We start from the raw sequence: 17,882 nt of genomic DNA on the forward strand, positions 1-17,882 counted from the left end.
AACTCTGGTCCACAAATATATTGAGGGAAGGCAACGAAGAGGAATGGAAAGCAAGGCAGAATTGCAGGAAACAGATTTCAGGAGGGAGATTCGAATCGGCTTTAAAGCACAGGAAAAGCGGCAAAACCTCGACAATGAAGCCCTTGGCCAAAAAGGGCGTATGCGTTTTTTCCTGAATATATTCAGGAAAAAACGCATACGCCCTTTTTGGCCAACCAAGCAACCTGGAAAGGCAAATCAGCGCTACAAAGAAGTCTCGCTTCCCATCGGTCAAAAGGGCCATGCTGAATAAAGTGTCAAAACCAGAAATGCAGGACAGGCCATGGAGAAACGGGAGCCTGGCTACGCTGATGGGCGGGATGTACATTGCCAACAGCTACTCTGGAGAAGTGTACGGTGTGTCCTGAAACCTCCAAAAAACTCAGCTTAGAGAGCATAGGGCACTTCCACTCATGGGCGTATAAATTGGGAAAACTAAAAATCAGCAAGACACAGGCACCCCAAAGTTTAGGGCTGCTCTGTTGACAAGAACCTCCACTTCGTTACACCTTAAATATCCCAGGAAAGAGAAAAATGGATAAAGAAGTTGTGGTCCTTATGTACAATGGAATATCACTCAGCCATGAAACCAACGTCATAAGGCTAGTAGCAGCATGATGAGTGGATTTAGGTATGACGATTCTAAGTGAAATAAGTCATACAGAAAAAGACACTTATCATAAGATATCACTTATAGAGGGAATGTAAAAACCGCTACCCTTGAACTGAATTACAAAACAGAACAGAGTCCCACGTTTAGAAAACACACTATGGCTGCTTCACGGGAAAGGTGAGGTGGGGTGATGCATAAAACACGGGTTTCAAATTAGCTCAGATACCGTTCCATAAAGCCAATATGTAATAGACAAGACCTACTCCTTGCTCAGTGAATTGGACTCAACACCCCCTATTCACCGCCCAAGAATATATCTGACTAGTAAGAATCTTAAAACCTATGTTTTGATATCTCTCTGTAAGTGAGTCAAGTGGGTGTAAAGCGGCAGAAACACAGCAGAGGAAAGCAGCTAAACCACATTATAAAAATCAATTACTTTTAAAAACCCGTGAAACAAAGACAGTGAAAGAGAGAGAAATTCTTACAAAATTCGTTCAGGGGCTGTGATGCCACCTGGATTGACCATATCTAGACCCACAGCTGATTGAGACATAAGGGTGGACACTCTTGGGGCTGAGAGGTTTGGTGAGGTTGGGTGAGGAAACACAGACCCTTTAAAGTAATACTGCATGGTACCCATCCCATGGGTCCCAAATCTCCAGGTTCAAGGGCATCTTCCTACATCGAAAACATGCATGAGAAACCCAGAAGATGGTACACCGTGTGATCGGGAAAGGTTTCCAAAACGCACCTCTTTTCTCATCTCCTTGTGCTCGGGTTCGCCATTCCAGCCGCTTTACTAGCAATCTCCCTCCTTGGAGAATCAGCACCTTTAACCTCCTGTTCCGTACAGGTTGCAATTTGTCCTGAGGATGAACGGGAAGAGGGGGAACCAATGAGAGACTAGCTCTAGGTATCGGGACAGGCACAGGTCACTCTATTTTCCCATCAGGAAGAAGAATTAACCACAGGCTCAGCCTGCCGCCCGGGACCAGAATAGGGCCTGAAGCAATCTTGCGCTTTTGCGGCCAGCTCCCAAGAAAGTGAGTTGAAAAATTGAGCTCAGGGGCACTGCAATTCACAAACCTGCAGACTTATAAATGATAACTCTCGTCCACAAATATATTGAGGGAAGGTAACGAAGAGGAATGGAAAGCAAGGCAGAATTGCAGGAAACAGATTTCAGGAGGGAGATTCGAATCGCCTTTAAAGCACAGGAAAAGCGGCGAAACCTCGACAATGAAGCCCTTGGCCAAAAAGGGCGTATGCGTTTTTTCCTGAATATATTCAGGAAAAAACGCATACGCCCTTTTTGGCCAACCAAGCAACCTGGAAAGGCAAATCAGCGCTACAAAGAAGTCTCGCTTCCCATCGGTCAAAAGGGCCATGCTGAATAAAGTGTCAAAACCAGAAATGCAGGACAGGCCATGGAGAAACGGGAGCCTGGCTACGCTGATGGGCGGGATGTAAATTGCCAACAGCCACTCTGGAGAAGTGTACGGTGTGTCCTGAAACCTCCAAAAAACTCAGCTTAGAGAGCACAGGGCACTTCCACTCATGGACGTATAAATTGGGAAAACTAAAAATCAGCAAGACACAGGCACCCCAAAGTTTAGGGCTGCTCTGTTGACAAGAACCTCCACTTCGTTACACCTTAAATATCCCAGGAAAGAGAAAAATGGATAAAGAAGTTGTGGTCCTTATGTACAATGGAATATCACTCAGCCATGAAACCAACGTCATAAGGCTAGTAGCAGCATGATGAGTGGATTTAGGTATGACGATTCTAAGTGAAATAAGTCATACAGAAAAAGACACTTATCATAAGATATCACTTATAGAGGGAATGTAAAAACCGCTACCCTTGAACTGAATTACAAAACAGAACAGAGTCCCACGTTTAGAAAACACACTATGGCTGCTTCACGGGAAAGGTGAGGTGGGGTGATGCATAAAACAAGGGTTTCAAATCAGGTCAGATACCGTTCCATAAAGCCAATATGTAATAGACAAGACCTACTCCTTGCTCAGTGAATTGGACTCAACACCCCCTATTCACCGCCCAAGAATATATCTGACTAGTAAGAATCTTAAAACCTATGTTTTGATATCTCTCTGTAAGTGAGTCAAGTGGGTGTAAAGCGGCAGAAACACAGCAGAGGAAAGCAGCTAAACCACATTATAAAAATCAATTACTTATAAAAACCCGTGAAACAAAGACAGTGAAAGAGAGAGAAATTCTTACAAAATTCGTTCAGGGGCTGTGATGCCACCTGGATTGACCATATCTAGACCCACAGCTGATTGAGACATAAGGGTGGACACTCTTGGGGCTGAGAGGTTTGGTGAGGTTGGGTGAGGAAACACAGACCCTTTAAAGTCATACTGCATGGTACCCATCCCATGGGTCCCAAATCTCCAGGTTCAAGGGCATCTTCCTACATCGAAAACATGCATGAGAAACCCAGAAGATGGTACACCGTGTGATCGGGAAAGGTTTCCAAAACGCACCTCTTTTCTCATCTCCTTGTGCTCGGGTTCGCCATTCCAGCCGCTTTACTAGCAATCTCCCTCCTTGGAGAATCAGCACCTTTAACCTCCTGTTCCGTACAGGTTGCAATTTGTCCTGAGGATGAACGGGAAGAGGGGGAACCAATGAGAGACTAGCTCTAGGTATCGGGACAGGCACAGGTCACTCTATTTTCCCATCAGGAAGAAGAATTAACCACAGGCTCAGCCTGCCGCCCGGGACCAGAATAGGGCCTGAAGCAATCTTGCGCTTTTGCGGCCAGCTCCCAAGAAAGCGAGTTGAAAAATGGAGCTCAGGGGCACTGCAATTCACAAACCTGCAGACTTATAAATGATAACTCTGGTCCACAAATATATTGAGGGAAGGCAACGAAGAGGAATGGAAAGCAAGGCAGAATTGCAGGAAACAGATTTCAGGAGGGAGATTCGAATCGGCTTTAAAGCACAGGAAAAGCGGCAAAACCTCGACAATGAAGCCCTTGGCCAAAAAGGGCGTATGCGTTTTTTCCTGAATATATTCAGGAAAAAACGCATACGCCCTTTTTGGCCAACCAAGCAACCTGGAAAGGCAAATCAGCGCTACAAAGAAGTCTCGCTTCCCATCGGTCAAAAGGGCCATGCTGAATAAAGTGTCAAAACCAGAAATGCAGGACAGGCCATGGAGAAACGGGAGCCTGGCTATGCTGATGGGCGGGATGTAAATTGCCAACAGCCACTCTGGAGAAGTGTACGGTGTGTCCTGAAACCTCCAAAAAACTCAGCTTAGAGAGCATAGGGCACTTCCACTCATGGGCGTATAAATTGGGAAAACTAAAAATCAGCAAGACACAGGCACCCCAAAGTTTAGGGCTGCTCTGTTGACAAGAACCTCCACTTCGTTACACCTTAAATATCCCAGGAAAGAGAAAAATGGATAAAGAAGTTGTGGTCCTTATGTACAATGGAATATCATTCAGCCATGAAACCAACGTCATAAGGCTAGTAGCAGCATGATGAGTGGATTTAGGTATGACGATTCTAAGTGAAATAAGTCATACAGAAAAAGACACTTATCATAAGATATCACTTATAGAGGGAATGTAAAAACCGCTACCCTTGAACTGAATTACAAAACAGAAGAGAGTCCCACGTTTAGAAAACACACTATGGCTGCTTCACGGGAAAGGTGAGGTGAGGTGATGCATAAAACACGGGTTTCAAATTAGCTCAGATACCGTTCCATAAAGCCAATATGTAATAGACAAGACCTACTCCTTGCTCAGTGAATTGGACTCAACACCCCCTATTCACCGCCCAAGAATATACCTGAATAGTAAGAATCTTAAAACCTATGTTTTGATATCTTTCTGTAAGTGAGTCAAGTGAGTGTAAAGCGGCAGAAACACAGCAGAGGAAAGCAGCTAAACTACATTATAAAAATCAATTACTTTTAAAAACCCGTGAAACAAAGACAGTGAAAGAGAGAGAAATTCTTACAAAATTCGTTCAGGGGCTGTGATGCCACCTGGATTGACCATATCTAGACCCACAGCTGATTGAGACATAAGGGTGGACACTCTTGGGGCTGAGAGGTTTGGTGAGGTTGGGTGAGGAAACACAGACCCTTTAAAGTAATACTGCATGGTACCCATCCCATGGGTCCCAAATCTCCAGGTTCAAGGGCATCTTCCTACATCGAAAACATGCATGAGAAACCCAGAAGATGGTACACCGTGTGATCGGGAAAGGTTTCCAAAACGCACCTCTTTTCTCATCTCCTTGTGCTCGGGTTCGCCATTCCAGCCGCTTTACTAGCAATCTCCCTCCTTGGAGAATCAGCACCTTTAACCTCCTGTTCCGTACTGGTTGCAATTTGTCCTGAGGATGAACGGGAAGAGGGGTAACCAATGAGAGACTAGCTCTAGGTATCGGGACAGGCACAGGTCACTCTATTTTCCCATCAGGAAGAAGAATTAACCACAGGCTCAGCCTGCCGCCCGGGACCAGAATAGGGCCTGAAGCAATCCTGCGCTTTGGCGGCCAGCTCCCAAGAAAGTGAGTTGAAAAATGGAGCTCAGGGGCACTGCAATTCACAAACCTGCAGACTTATAAATGATAACTCTCGTCCACAAATATATTGAGGGAAGGTAACGAAGAGGAATGGAAAGCAAGGCAGAATTGCAGGAAACAGATTTCAGGAGGGAGATTCGAATCGGCTTTAAAGCACAGGAAAAGCGGCAAAACCTCGACAATGAAGCCCTTGGCCAAAAAGGGCGTATGCGTTTTTTCCTGAATATATTCAGGAAAAAACGCATACGCCCTTTTTGGCCAACCAAGCAACCTGGAAAGGCAAATCAGCGCTACAAAGAAGTCTCGCTTCCCATCGGTCAAAAGGGCCATGCTGAATAAAGTGTCAAAACCAGAAATGCAGGACAGGCCATGGAGAAACGGGAGCCTGGCTACGCTGATGGGCGGGATGTAAATTGCCAACAGCCACTCTGGAGAAGTGTACGGTGTGTCCTGAAACCTCCAAAAAATTCAGCTTAGAGAGCATAGGGCACTTCCACTCATGGGCGTATAAATTGGGAAAACTAAAAATCAGCAAGACACAGGCACCCCAAAGTTTAGGGCTGCTCTGTTGACAAGAACCTCCACTTCGTTACACCTTAAATATCCCAGGAAAGAGAAAAATGGATAAAGAAGTTGTGGTCCTTATGTACAATGGAATATCACTCAGCCATGAAACCAACGTCATAAGGCTAGTAGCAGCATGATGAGTGGATTTAGGTATGACGATTCTAAGTGAAATAAGTCATACAGAAAAAGACACTTATCATAAGATATCACTTATAGAGGGAATGTAAAAACCGCTACCCTTGAACTGAATTACAAAACAGAACAGAGTCCCACGTTTAGAAAACACACTATGGCTGCTTCACGGGAAAGGTGAGGTGGGGTGATGCATAAAACACGGGTTTCAAATTAGCTCAGATACCGTTCCATACAGCCAATATGTAATAGACAAGACCTACTCCTTGCTCAGTGAATTGGACTCAACACCCCCTATTCACCGCCCAAGAATATATCTGACTAGTAAGAATCTTAAAACCTATGTTTTGATATCTCTCTGTAAGTGAGTCAAGTGGGTGTAAAGCGGCAGAAACACAGCAGAGGAAAGCAGCTAAACCACATTATAAAAATCAATTACTTTTAAAAACCCGTGAAACAAAGACAGTGAAAGAGAGAGAAATTCTTACAAAATTCGTTCAGGGGCTGTGATGCCACCTGGATTGACCATATCTAGACCCACAGCTGATTGAGACATAAGGGTGGACACTCTTGGGGCTGAGAGGTTTGGTGAGGTTGGGTGAGGAAACACAGACCCTTTAAAGTAATACTGCATGGTACCCATCCCATGGGTTCCAAATCTCCAGGTTCAAGGGCATCTTCCTACATCGAAAACATGCATGAGAAACCCAGAAGATGGTACACCGTGTGATCGGGAAAGGTTTCCAAAACGCACCTCTTTTCTCATCTCCTTGTGCTCGGGTTCGCCATTCCAGCCGCTTTACTAGCAATCTCCCTCCTTGGAGAATCAGCACCTTTAACCTCCTGTTCCGTACAGGTTGCAATTTGTCCTGAGGATGAACGGGAAGAGGGGGAACCAATGAGAGACTAGCTCTAGGTATCGGGACAGGCACAGGTCACTCTATTTTCCCATCAGGAAGAAGAATTAACCACAGGCTCAGCCTGCCGCCCGGGACCAGAATAGGGCCTGAAGCAATCTTGCGCTTTTGCGGCCAGCTCCCAAGAAAGTGAGTTGAAAAATGGAGCTCAGGGGCACTGCAATTCACAAACCTGCAGACTTATAAATGATAACTCTCGTCCACAAATATATTGAGGGAAGGTAACGAAGAGGAATGGAAAGCAAGGCAGAATTGCAGGAAACAGATTTCAGGAGGGAGATTCGAATCGCCTTTAAAGCACAGGAAAAGCGGCGAAACCTCGACAATGAAGCCCTTGGCCAAAAAGGGCGTATGCGTTTTTTCCTGAATATATTCAGGAAAAAACGCATACGCCCTTTTTGGCCAACCAAGCAACCTGGAAAGGCAAATCAGCGCTACAAAGAAGTCTCGCTTCCCATCGGTCAAAAGGGCCATGCTGAATAAAGTGTCAAAACCAGAAATGCAGGACAGGCCATGGAGAAACGGGAGCCTGGCTACGCTGATGGGCGGGATGTAAATTGCCAACAGCCACTCTGGAGAAGTGTACGGTGTGTCCTGAAACCTCCAAAAAACTCAGCTTAGAGAGCACAGGGCACTTCCACTCATGGGCGTATAAATTGGGAAAACTAAAAATCAGCAAGACACAGGCACCCCAAAGTTTAGGGCTGCTCTGTTGACAAGAACCTCCACTTCGTTACACCTTAAATATCCCAGGAAAGAGAAAAATGGATAAAGAAGTTGTGGTCCTTATGTACAATGGAATATCACTCAGCCATGAAACCAACGTCATAAGGCTAGTAGCAGCATGATGAGTGGATTTAGGTATGACGATTCTAAGTGAAATAAGTCATACAGAAAAAGACACTTATCATAAGATATCACTTATAGAGGGAATGTAAAAACCGCTACCCTTGAACTGAATTACAAAACAGAACAGAGTCCCACGTTTAGAAAACACACTATGGCTGCTTCACGGGAAAGGTGAGGTGGGGTGATGCATAAAACAAGGGTTTCAAATCAGGTCAGATACCGTTCCATAAAGCCAATATGTAATAGACAAGACCTACTCCTTGCTCAGTGAATTGGACTCAACACCCCCTATTCACCGCCCAAGAATATATCTGACTAGTAAGAATCTTAAAACCTATGTTTTGATATCTCTCTGTAAGTGAGTCAAGTGGGTGTAAAGCGGCAGAAACACAGCAGAGGAAAGCAGCTAAACCACATTATAAAAATCAATTACTTTTAAAAACCCGTGAAACAAAGACAGTGAAAGAGAGAGAAATTCTTACAAAATTCGTTCAGGGGCTGTGATGCCACCTGTATTGACCATATCTAGACCCACATCTGATTGAGACATAAGGGTGGACACTCTTGGGGCTGAGAGGTTTGGTGAGGTTGGGTGAGGAAACACAGACCCTTTAAAGTAAAACTGCATGGTAACCATCCCATGGGTCCCAAATCTCCAGGTTCAAGGGCATCTTCCTATATCGAAAACATGCATGAGAAACCCAGAAGATGGTACACCGTGTGATCGGGAAAGGTTTCCAAAACGCACCTCTTTTCTCATCTCCTTGTGCTCGGGTTCGCCATTCCAGCCGCTTTACTTGCAATCTCCCTCCTTGGAGAATCAGCACCTTTAACCTCCTGTTCCGTACAGGTTGCAATTTGTCCTGAGGATGAACGGGAAGAGGGGGAACCAATGAGAGACTAGCTCTAGGTATCGGGACAGGCACAGGTCACTCTATTTTCCCATCAGGAAGAAGAATTAACCACAGGCTCAGCCTGCCGCCCGGGACCAGAATAGGGCCTGAAGCAATCCTGCGCTTTTGCGGCCAGCTCCCAAGAAAGCGAGTTGAAAAATGGAGCTCAGGGGCACTGCAATTCACAAACCTGCAGACTTATAAATGATAACTCTGGTCCACAAATATATTGAGGGAAGGCAACGAAGAGGAATGGAAAGCAAGGCAGAATTGCAGGAAACAGATTTCAGGAGGGAGATTCGAATCGGCTTTAAAGCACAGGAAAAGCGGCAAAACCTCGACAATGAAGCCCTTGGCCAAAAAGGGCGTATGCGTTTTTTCCTGAATATATTCAGGAAAAAACGCATACGCCCTTTTTGGCCAACCAAGCAACCTGGAAAGGCAAATCAGCGCTACAAAGAAGTCTCGCTTCCCATCGGTCAAAAGGGCCATGCTGACTAAAGTGTCAAAACCAGAAATGCAGGACAGGCCATGGAGAAACGGGAGCCTGGCTACGCTGATGGGCGGGATGTACATTGCCAACAGCTACTCTGGAGAAGTGTACGGTGTGTCCTGAAACCTCCAAAAAACTCAGCTTAGAGAGCATAGGGCACTTCCACTCATGGGCGTATAAATTGGGAAAACTAAAAATCAGCAAGACACAGGCACCCCAAAGTTTAGGGCTGCTCTGTTGACAAGAACCTCCACTTCGTTACACCTTAAATATCCCAGGAAAGAGAAAAATGGATAAAGAAGTTGTGGTCCTTATGTACAATGGAATATCACTCAGCCATGAAACCAACGTCATAAGGCTAGTAGCAGCATGATGAGTGGATTTAGGTATGACGATTCTAAGTGAAATAAGTCATACAGAAAAAGACACTTATCATAAGATATCACTTATAGAGGGAATGTAAAAACCGCTACCCTTGAACTGAATTACAAAACAGAACAGAGTCCCACGTTTAGAAAACACACTATGGCTGCTTCACGGGAAAGGTGAGGTGGGGTGATGCATAAAACACGGGTTTCAAATTAGCTCAGATACCGTTCCATAAAGCCAATATGTAATAGACAAGACCTACTCCTTGCTCAGTGAATTGGACTCAACACCCCCTATTCACCGCCCAAGAATATATCTGACTAGTAAGAATCTTAAAACCTATGTTTTGATATCTCTCTGTAAGTGAGTCAAGTGGGTGTAAAGCGGCAGAAACACAGCAGAGGAAAGCAGCTAAACCACATTATAAAAATCAATTACTTTTAAAAACCCGTGAAACAAAGACAGTGAAAGAGAGAGAAATTCTTACAAAATTCGTTCAGGGGCTGTGATGCCACCTGGATTGACCATATCTAGACCCACAGCTGATTGAGACATAAGGGTGGACACTCTTGGGGCTGAGAGGTTTGGTGAGGTTGGGTGAGGAAACACAGACCCTTTAAAGTAATACTGCATGGTACCCATCCCATGGGTCCCAAATCTCCAGGTTCAAGGGCATCTTCCTACATCGAAAACATGCATGAGAAACCCAGAAGATGGTACACCGTGTGATCGGGAAAGGTTTCCAAAACGCACCTCTTTTCTCATCTCCTTGTGCTCGGGTTCGCCATTCCAGCCGCTTTACTAGCAATCTCCCTCCTTGGAGAATCAGCACCTTTAACCTCCTGTTCCGTACAGGTTGCAATTTGTCCTGAGGATGAACGGGAAGAGGGGGAACCAATGAGAGACTAGCTCTAGGTATCGGGACAGGCACAGGTCACTCTATTTTCCCATCAGGAAGAAGAATTAACCACAGGCTCAGCCTGCCGCCCGGGACCAGAATAGGGCCTGAAGCAATCTTGCGCTTTTGCGGCCAGCTCCCAAGAAAGTGAGTTGAAAAATGGAGCTCAGGGGCACTGCAATTCACAAACCTGCAGACTTATAAATGATAACTCTCGTCCACAAATATATTGAGGGAAGGTAACGAAGAGGAATGGAAAGCAAGGCAGAATTGCAGGAAACAGATTTCAGGAGGAAGATTCGAATCGCCTTTAAAGCACAGGAAAAGCGGCGAAACCTCGACAATGAAGCCCTTGGCCAAAAAGGGCGTATGCGTTTTTTCCTGAATATATTCAGGAAAAAACGCATACGCCCTTTTTGGCCAACCAAGCAACCTGGAAAGGCAAATCAGCGCTACAAAGAAGTCTCGCTTCCCATCGGTCAAAAGGGCCATGCTGAATAAAGTGTCAAAACCAGAAATGCAGGACAGGCCATGGAGAAACGGGAGCCTGGCTACGCTGATGGGCGGGATGTACATTGCCAACAGCCACTCTGGAGAAGTGTACGGTGTGTCCTGAAACCTCCAAAAAACTCAGCTTAGAGAGCACAGGGCACTTCCACTCATGGGCGTATAAATTGGGAAAACTAAAAATCAGCAAGACACAGGCACCCCAAAGTTTAGGGCTGCTCTGTTGACAAGAACCTCCACTTCGTTACACCTTAAATATCCCAGGAAAGAGAAAAATGGATAAAGAAGTTGTGGTCCTTATGTACAATGGAATATCACTCAGCCATGAAACCAACGTCATAAGGCTAGTAGCAGCATGATGAGTGGATTTAGGTATGACGATTCTAAGTGAAATAAGTCATACAGAAAAAGACACTTATCATAAGATATCACTTATAGAGGGAATGTAAAAACCGCTACCCTTGAACTGAATTACAAAACAGAACAGAGTCCCACGTTTAGAAAACACACTATGGCTGCTTAACGGGAAAGGTGAGGTGGGGTGATGCATAAAACAAGGGTTTCAAATCAGGTCAGATACCGTTCCATAAAGCCAATATGTAATAGACAAGACCTACTCCTTGCTCAGTGAATTGGACTCAACACCCCCTATTCACCGCCCAAGAATATATCTGACTAGTAAGAATCTTAAAACCTATGTTTTGATATCTCTCTGTAAGTGAGTCAAGTGGGTGTAAAGCGGCAGAAACACAGCAGAGGAAAGCAGCTAAACCACATTATAAAAATCAATTACTTTTAAAAACCCGTGAAACAAAGACAGTGAAAGAGAGAGAAATTCTTACAAAATTCGTTCAGGGGCTGTGATGCCACCTGGATTGACCATATCTAGACCCACATCTGATTGAGACATAAGGGTGGACACTCTTGGGGCTGAGAGGTTTGGTGAGGTTGGGTGAGGAAACACAGACCCTTTAAAGTAATACTGCATGGTAACCATCCCATGGGTCCCAAATCTCCAGGTTCAAGGGCATCTTCCTATATCGAAAACATGCATGAGAAACCCAGAAGATGGTACACCGTGTGATCGGGAAAGGTTTCCAAAACGCACCTCTTTTCTCATCTCCTTGTGCTCGGGTTCGCCATTCCAGCCGCTTTACTTGCAATCTCCCTCCTTGGAGAATCAGCACCTTTAACCTCCTGTTCCGTACAGGTTGCAATTTGTCCTGAGGATGAACGGGAAGAGGGGGAACCAATGAGAGACTAGCTCTAGATATCGGGACAGGCACAGGTCACTCTATTTTCCCATCAGGAAGAAGAATTAACCACAGGCTCAGCCTGCCGCCCGGGACCAGAATAGGGCCTGAAGCAATCCTGCGCTTTTGAGGCCAGCTCCCAAGAAAGCGAGTTGAAAAATGGAGCTCAGGGGCACTGCAATTCATAAACCTGCAGACTTATAAATGATAACTCTGGTCCACAAATATATTGAGGGAAGGCAACGAAGAGGAATGGAAAGCAAGGCAGAATTGCAGGAAACAGATTTCAGGAGGGAGATTCGAATCGGCTTTAAAGCACAGGAAAAGCGGCAAAACCTCGACAATGAAGCCCTTGGCCAAAAAGGGCGTATGCGTTTTTTCCTGAATATATTCAGGAAAAAACGCATACGCCCTTTTTGGCCAACCAAGCAACCTGGAAAGGCAAATCAGCGCTACAAAGAAGTCTCGCTTCCCATCGGTCAAAAGGGCCATGCTGAATAAAGTGTCAAAACCAGAAATGCAGGACAGGCCATGGAGAAACGGGAGCCTGGCTACGCTGATGGGCGGGATGTAAATTGCCAACAGCCACTCTGGAGAAGTGTACGGTGTGTCCTGAAACCTCCAAAAAACTCACCTTAGAGAGCATAGGGCACTTCCACTCATGGGCGTATAAATTGGGAAAACTAAAAATCAGCAAGACACAGGCACCCCAAAGTTTAGGGCTGCTCTGTTGACAAGAACCTCCACTTCGTTACACCTTAAATATCCCAGGAAAGAGAAAAATGGATAAAGAAGTTGTGGTCCTTATGTACAATGGAATATCACTCAGCCATGAAACCAACGTCATAAGGCTATTAGCAGCATGATGAGTGGATTTAGGTATGACGATTCTAAGTGAAATAAGTCATACAGAAAAAGACACTTATCATAAGATATCACTTATAGAGGGAATGTAAAAACCGCTACCCTTGAACTGAATTACAAAACAGAACAGAGTCCCACGTTTAGAAAACACACTATGGCTGCTTCACGGGAAAGGTGAGGTGGGGTGATGCATAAAACACGGGTTTCAAATTAGCTCAGATACCGTTCCATAAAGCCAATATGTAATAGACAAGACCTACTCCTTGCTCAGTGAATTGGACTCAACACCCCCTATTCACCGCCCAAGAATATATCTGACTAGTAAGAATCTTAAAACCTATGTTTTGATATCTCTCTGTAAGTGAGTAAAGTGAGTGTAAAGCGGCAGAAACACAGCAGAGGAAAGCAGCTAAACTACATAATAAAAATCAATTACTTTTAAAAACCCGTGAAACAAAGACAGTGAAAGAGAGAGAAATTCTTACAAAATTCGTTCAGGGGCTGTGATGCCACCTGGATTGACCATATCTAGACCCACAGCTGATTGAGACATAAGGGTGGACACTCTTGGGGCTGAGAGGTTTGGTGAGGTTGGGTGAGGAAACACAGACCCTTTAAAGTAATACTGCATGGTACCCATCCCATGGGTCCCAAATCTCCAGGTTCAAGGGCATCTTCCTACATCGAAAACATGCATGAGAAACCCAGAAGATGGTACACCGTGTGATCGGGAAAGGTTTCCAAAACGCACCTCTTTTCTCATCTCCTTGTGCTCGGGTTCGCCATTCCAGCCGCTTTACTAGCAATCTCCCTCCTTGGAGAATCAGCACCTTTAACCTCCTGTTCCGTACAGGTTGCAATTTGTCCTGAGGATGAACGGGAAGAGGGGTAACCAATGAGAGACTAGCTCTAGGTATCGGGACAGGCACAGGTCACTCTATTTTCCCATCAGGAAGAAGAATTAACCACAGGCTCAGCCTGCCGCCCGGGACCAGAATAGGGCCTGAAGCAATCTTGCGCTTTTGCGGCCAGCTCCCAAGAAAGTGAGTTGAAAAATGGAGCTCAGGGGCACTGCAATTCACAAACCTGCAGACTTATAAATGATAACTCTCGTCCACAAATATATTGAGGGAAGGTAACGAAGAGGAATGGAAAGCAAGGCAGAATTGCAGGAAACAGATTTCAGGAGGGAGATTCGAATCGCCTTTAAAGCACAGGAAAAGCGGCAAAACCTCGACAATGAAGCCCTTGGCCAAAAAGGGCGTATGCGTTTTTTCCTGAATATATTCAGGAAAAAACGCATACGCCCTTTTTGGCCAACCAAGCAACCTGGAAAGGCAAATCAGCGCTACAAAGAAGTCTCGCTTCCCATCGGTCAAAAGGGCCATGCTGAATAAAGTGTCAAAACCAGAAATGCAGGACAGGCCATGGAGAAACGGGAGCCTGGCTACGCTGATGGGCGGGATGTAAATTGCCAACAGCCACTCTGGAGAAGTGTACGGTGTGTCCTGAAACCTCCAAAAAACTCAGCTTAGAGAGCATAGGGCACTTCCACTCATGGGCGTATAAATTGGGAAAACTAAAAATCAGCAAGACACAGGCACCCCAAAGTTTAGGGCTGCTCTGTTGACAAGAACCTCCACTTCGTTACACCTTAAATATCCCAGGAAAGAGAAAAATGGATAAAGAAGTTGTGGTCCTTATGTACAATGGAATATCACTCAGCCATGAAACCAACGTCATAAGGCTAGTAGCAGCATGATGAGTGGATTTAGGTATGACGATTCTAAGTGAAATAAGTCATACAGAAAAAGACACTTATCATAAGATATCACTTATAGAGGGAATGTAAAAACCGCTACCCTTGAACTGAATTACAAAACAGAACAGAGTCCCACGTTTAGAAAACACACTATGTCTGCTTAACGGGAAAGGTGAGGTGGGGTGATGCATAAAACAAGGGTTTCAAATCAGGTCAGATACCGTTCCATAAAGCCAATATGTAATAGACAAGACCTACTCCTTGCTCAGTGAATTGGACTCAACACCCCCTATTCACCGCCCAAGAATATATCTGACTAGTAAGAATCTTAAAACCTATGTTTTGATATCTCTCTGTAAGTGAGTCAAGTGGGTGTAAAGCGGCAGAAACACAGCAGAGGAAAGCAGCTAAACCACATTATAAAAATCAATTACTTTTAAAAACCCGTGAAACAAAGACAGTGAAAGAGAGAGAAATTCTTACAAAATTCGTTCAGGGGCTGTGATGCCACCTGGATTGACCATATCTAGACCCACATCTGATTGAGACATAAGGGTGGACACTCTTGGGGCTGAGAGGTTTGGTGAGGTTGGGTGAGGAAACACAGACCCTTTAAAGTAATACTGCATGGTAACCATCCCATGGGTCCCAAATCTCCAGGTTCAAGGGCATCTTCCTATATCGAAAACATGCATGAGAAACCCAGAAGATGGTACACCGTGTGATCGGGAAAGGTTTCCAAAACGCACCTCTTTTCTCATATCCTTGTGCTCGGGTTCGCCATTCCAGCCGCTTTACTTGCAATCTCCCTCCTTGGAGAATCAGCACCTTTAACCTCCTGTTCCGTACAGGTTGCAATTTGTCCTGAGGATGAACGGGAAGAGGGGGAACCAATGAGAGACTAGCTCTAGGTATCGGGACAGGCACAGGTCACTCTATTTTCCCATCAGGAAGAAGAATTAACCACAGGCTCAGCCTGCCGCCCGGGACCAGAATAGGGCCTGAAGCAATCCTGCGCTTTTGCGGCCAGCTCCCAAGAAAGCGAGTTGAAAAATGGAGCTCAGGGGCACTGCAATTCACAAACCTGCAGACTTATAAATGATAACTCTGGTCCACAAATATATTGAGGGAAGGCAAAGAAGAGGAATGGAAAGCAAGGCAGAATTGCAGGAAACAGATTTCAGGAGGGAGATTCGAATCGGCTTTAAAGCACAGGAAAAGCGGCAAAACCTCGACAATGAAGCCCTTGGCCAAAAAGGGCGTATGCGTTTTTTCCTGAATATATTCAGGAAAAAACGCATACGCCCTTTTTGGCCAACCAAGCAACCTGGAAAGGCAAATCAGCGCTACAAAGAAGTCTCGCTTCCCATCGGTCAAAAGGGCCATGCTGACTAAAGTGTCAAAACCAGAAATGCAGGACAGGCCATGGAGAAACGGGAGCCTGGCTACGCTGATGGGCGGGATGTACATTGCCAACAGCTACTCTGGAGAAGTGTACGGTGTGTCCTGAAACCTCCAAAAAACTCAGCTTAGAGAGCATAGGGCACTTCCACTCATGGGCGTATAAATTGGGAAAACTAAAAATCAGCAAGACACAGGCACCCCAAAGTTTAGGGCTGCTCTGTTGACAAGAACCTCCACTTCGTTACACCTTAAATATCCCAGGAAAGAGAAAAATGGATAAAGAAGTTGTGGTCCTTATGTACAATGGAATATCACTCAGCCATGAAACCAACGTCATAAGGCTAGTAGCAGCATGATGAGTGGATTTAGGTATGACGATTCTAAGTGAAATAAGTCATACAGAAAAAGACACTTATCATAAGATATCACTTATAGAGGGAATGTAAAAACCGCTACCCTTGAACTGAATTACAAAACAGAACAGAGTCCCACGTTTAGAAAACACACTATGGCTGCTTCACGGGAAAGGTGAGGTGGGGTGATGCATAAAACACGGGTTTCAAATTAGCTCAGATACCGTTCCATAAAGCCAATATGTAATAGACAAGACCTACTCCTTGCTCAGTGAATTGGACTCAACACCCCCTATTCACCGCCCAAGAATATATCTGACTAGTAAGAATCTTAAAACCTATGTTTTGATATCTCTCTGTAAGTGAGTCAAGTGAGTGTAAAGCGGCAGAAACACAGCAGAGGAAAGCAGCTAAACTACATTATAAAAATCAATTACTTTTAAAAACCCGTGAAACAAAGACAGTGAAAGAGAGAGAAATTCTTACAAAATTCGTTCAGGGGCTGTGATGCCACCTGGATTGACCATATCTAGACCCACAGCTGATTGAGACATAAGGGTGGACACTCTTGGGGCTGAGAGGTTTGGTGAGGTTGGGTGAGGAAACACAGACCCTTTAAAGTAATACTGCATGGTACCCATCCCATGGGTCCCAAATCTCCAGGTTCAAGGGCATCTTCCTACATCGAAAACATGCATGAGAAACCCAGAAGATGGTACACCGTGTGATCGGGAAAGGTTTCCAAAACGCACCTCTTTTCTCATCTCCTTGTGCTCGGGTTCGCCATTCCAGCCGCTTTACTAGCAATCTCCCTCCTTGGAGAATCAGCACCTTTAACCTCCTGTTCCGTACAGGTTGCAATTTGTCCTGAGGATGAACGGGAAGAGGGGGAACCAATGAGAGACTAGCTCTAGGTATCGGGACAGGCACAGGTCACTCTATTTTCCCATCAGGAAGAAGAATTAACCACAGGCTCAGCCTGCCGCCCGGGACCAGAATAGGGCCTGAAGCAATCTTGCGCTTTTGCGGCCAGCTCCCAAGAAAGTGAGTTGAAAAATGGAGCTCAGGGGCACTGCAATTCACAAACCTGCAGACTTATAAATGATAACTCTCGTCCACAAATATATTGAGGGAAGGTAACGAAGAGGAATGGAAAGCAAGGCAGAATTGCAGGAAACAGATTTCAGGAGGGAGATTCGAATCGCCTTTAAAGCACAGGAAAAGCGGCGAAACCTCGACAATGAAGCCCTTGGCCAAAAAGGGCGTATGCGTTTTTTCCTGAATATATTCAGGAAAAAACGCATACGCCCTTTTTGGCCAACCAAGCAACCTGGAAAGGCAAATCAGCGCTACAAAGAAGTCTCGCTTCCCATCGGTCAAAAGGGCCA

The sequence above is a fragment of the Balaenoptera physalus genome (genome assembly GCF_965194825.1).
Source record: "Balaenoptera physalus genome assembly, chromosome: 9".
In the NCBI taxonomy this organism is placed as follows: domain Eukaryota; kingdom Metazoa; phylum Chordata; class Mammalia; order Artiodactyla; family Balaenopteridae; genus Balaenoptera; species Balaenoptera physalus.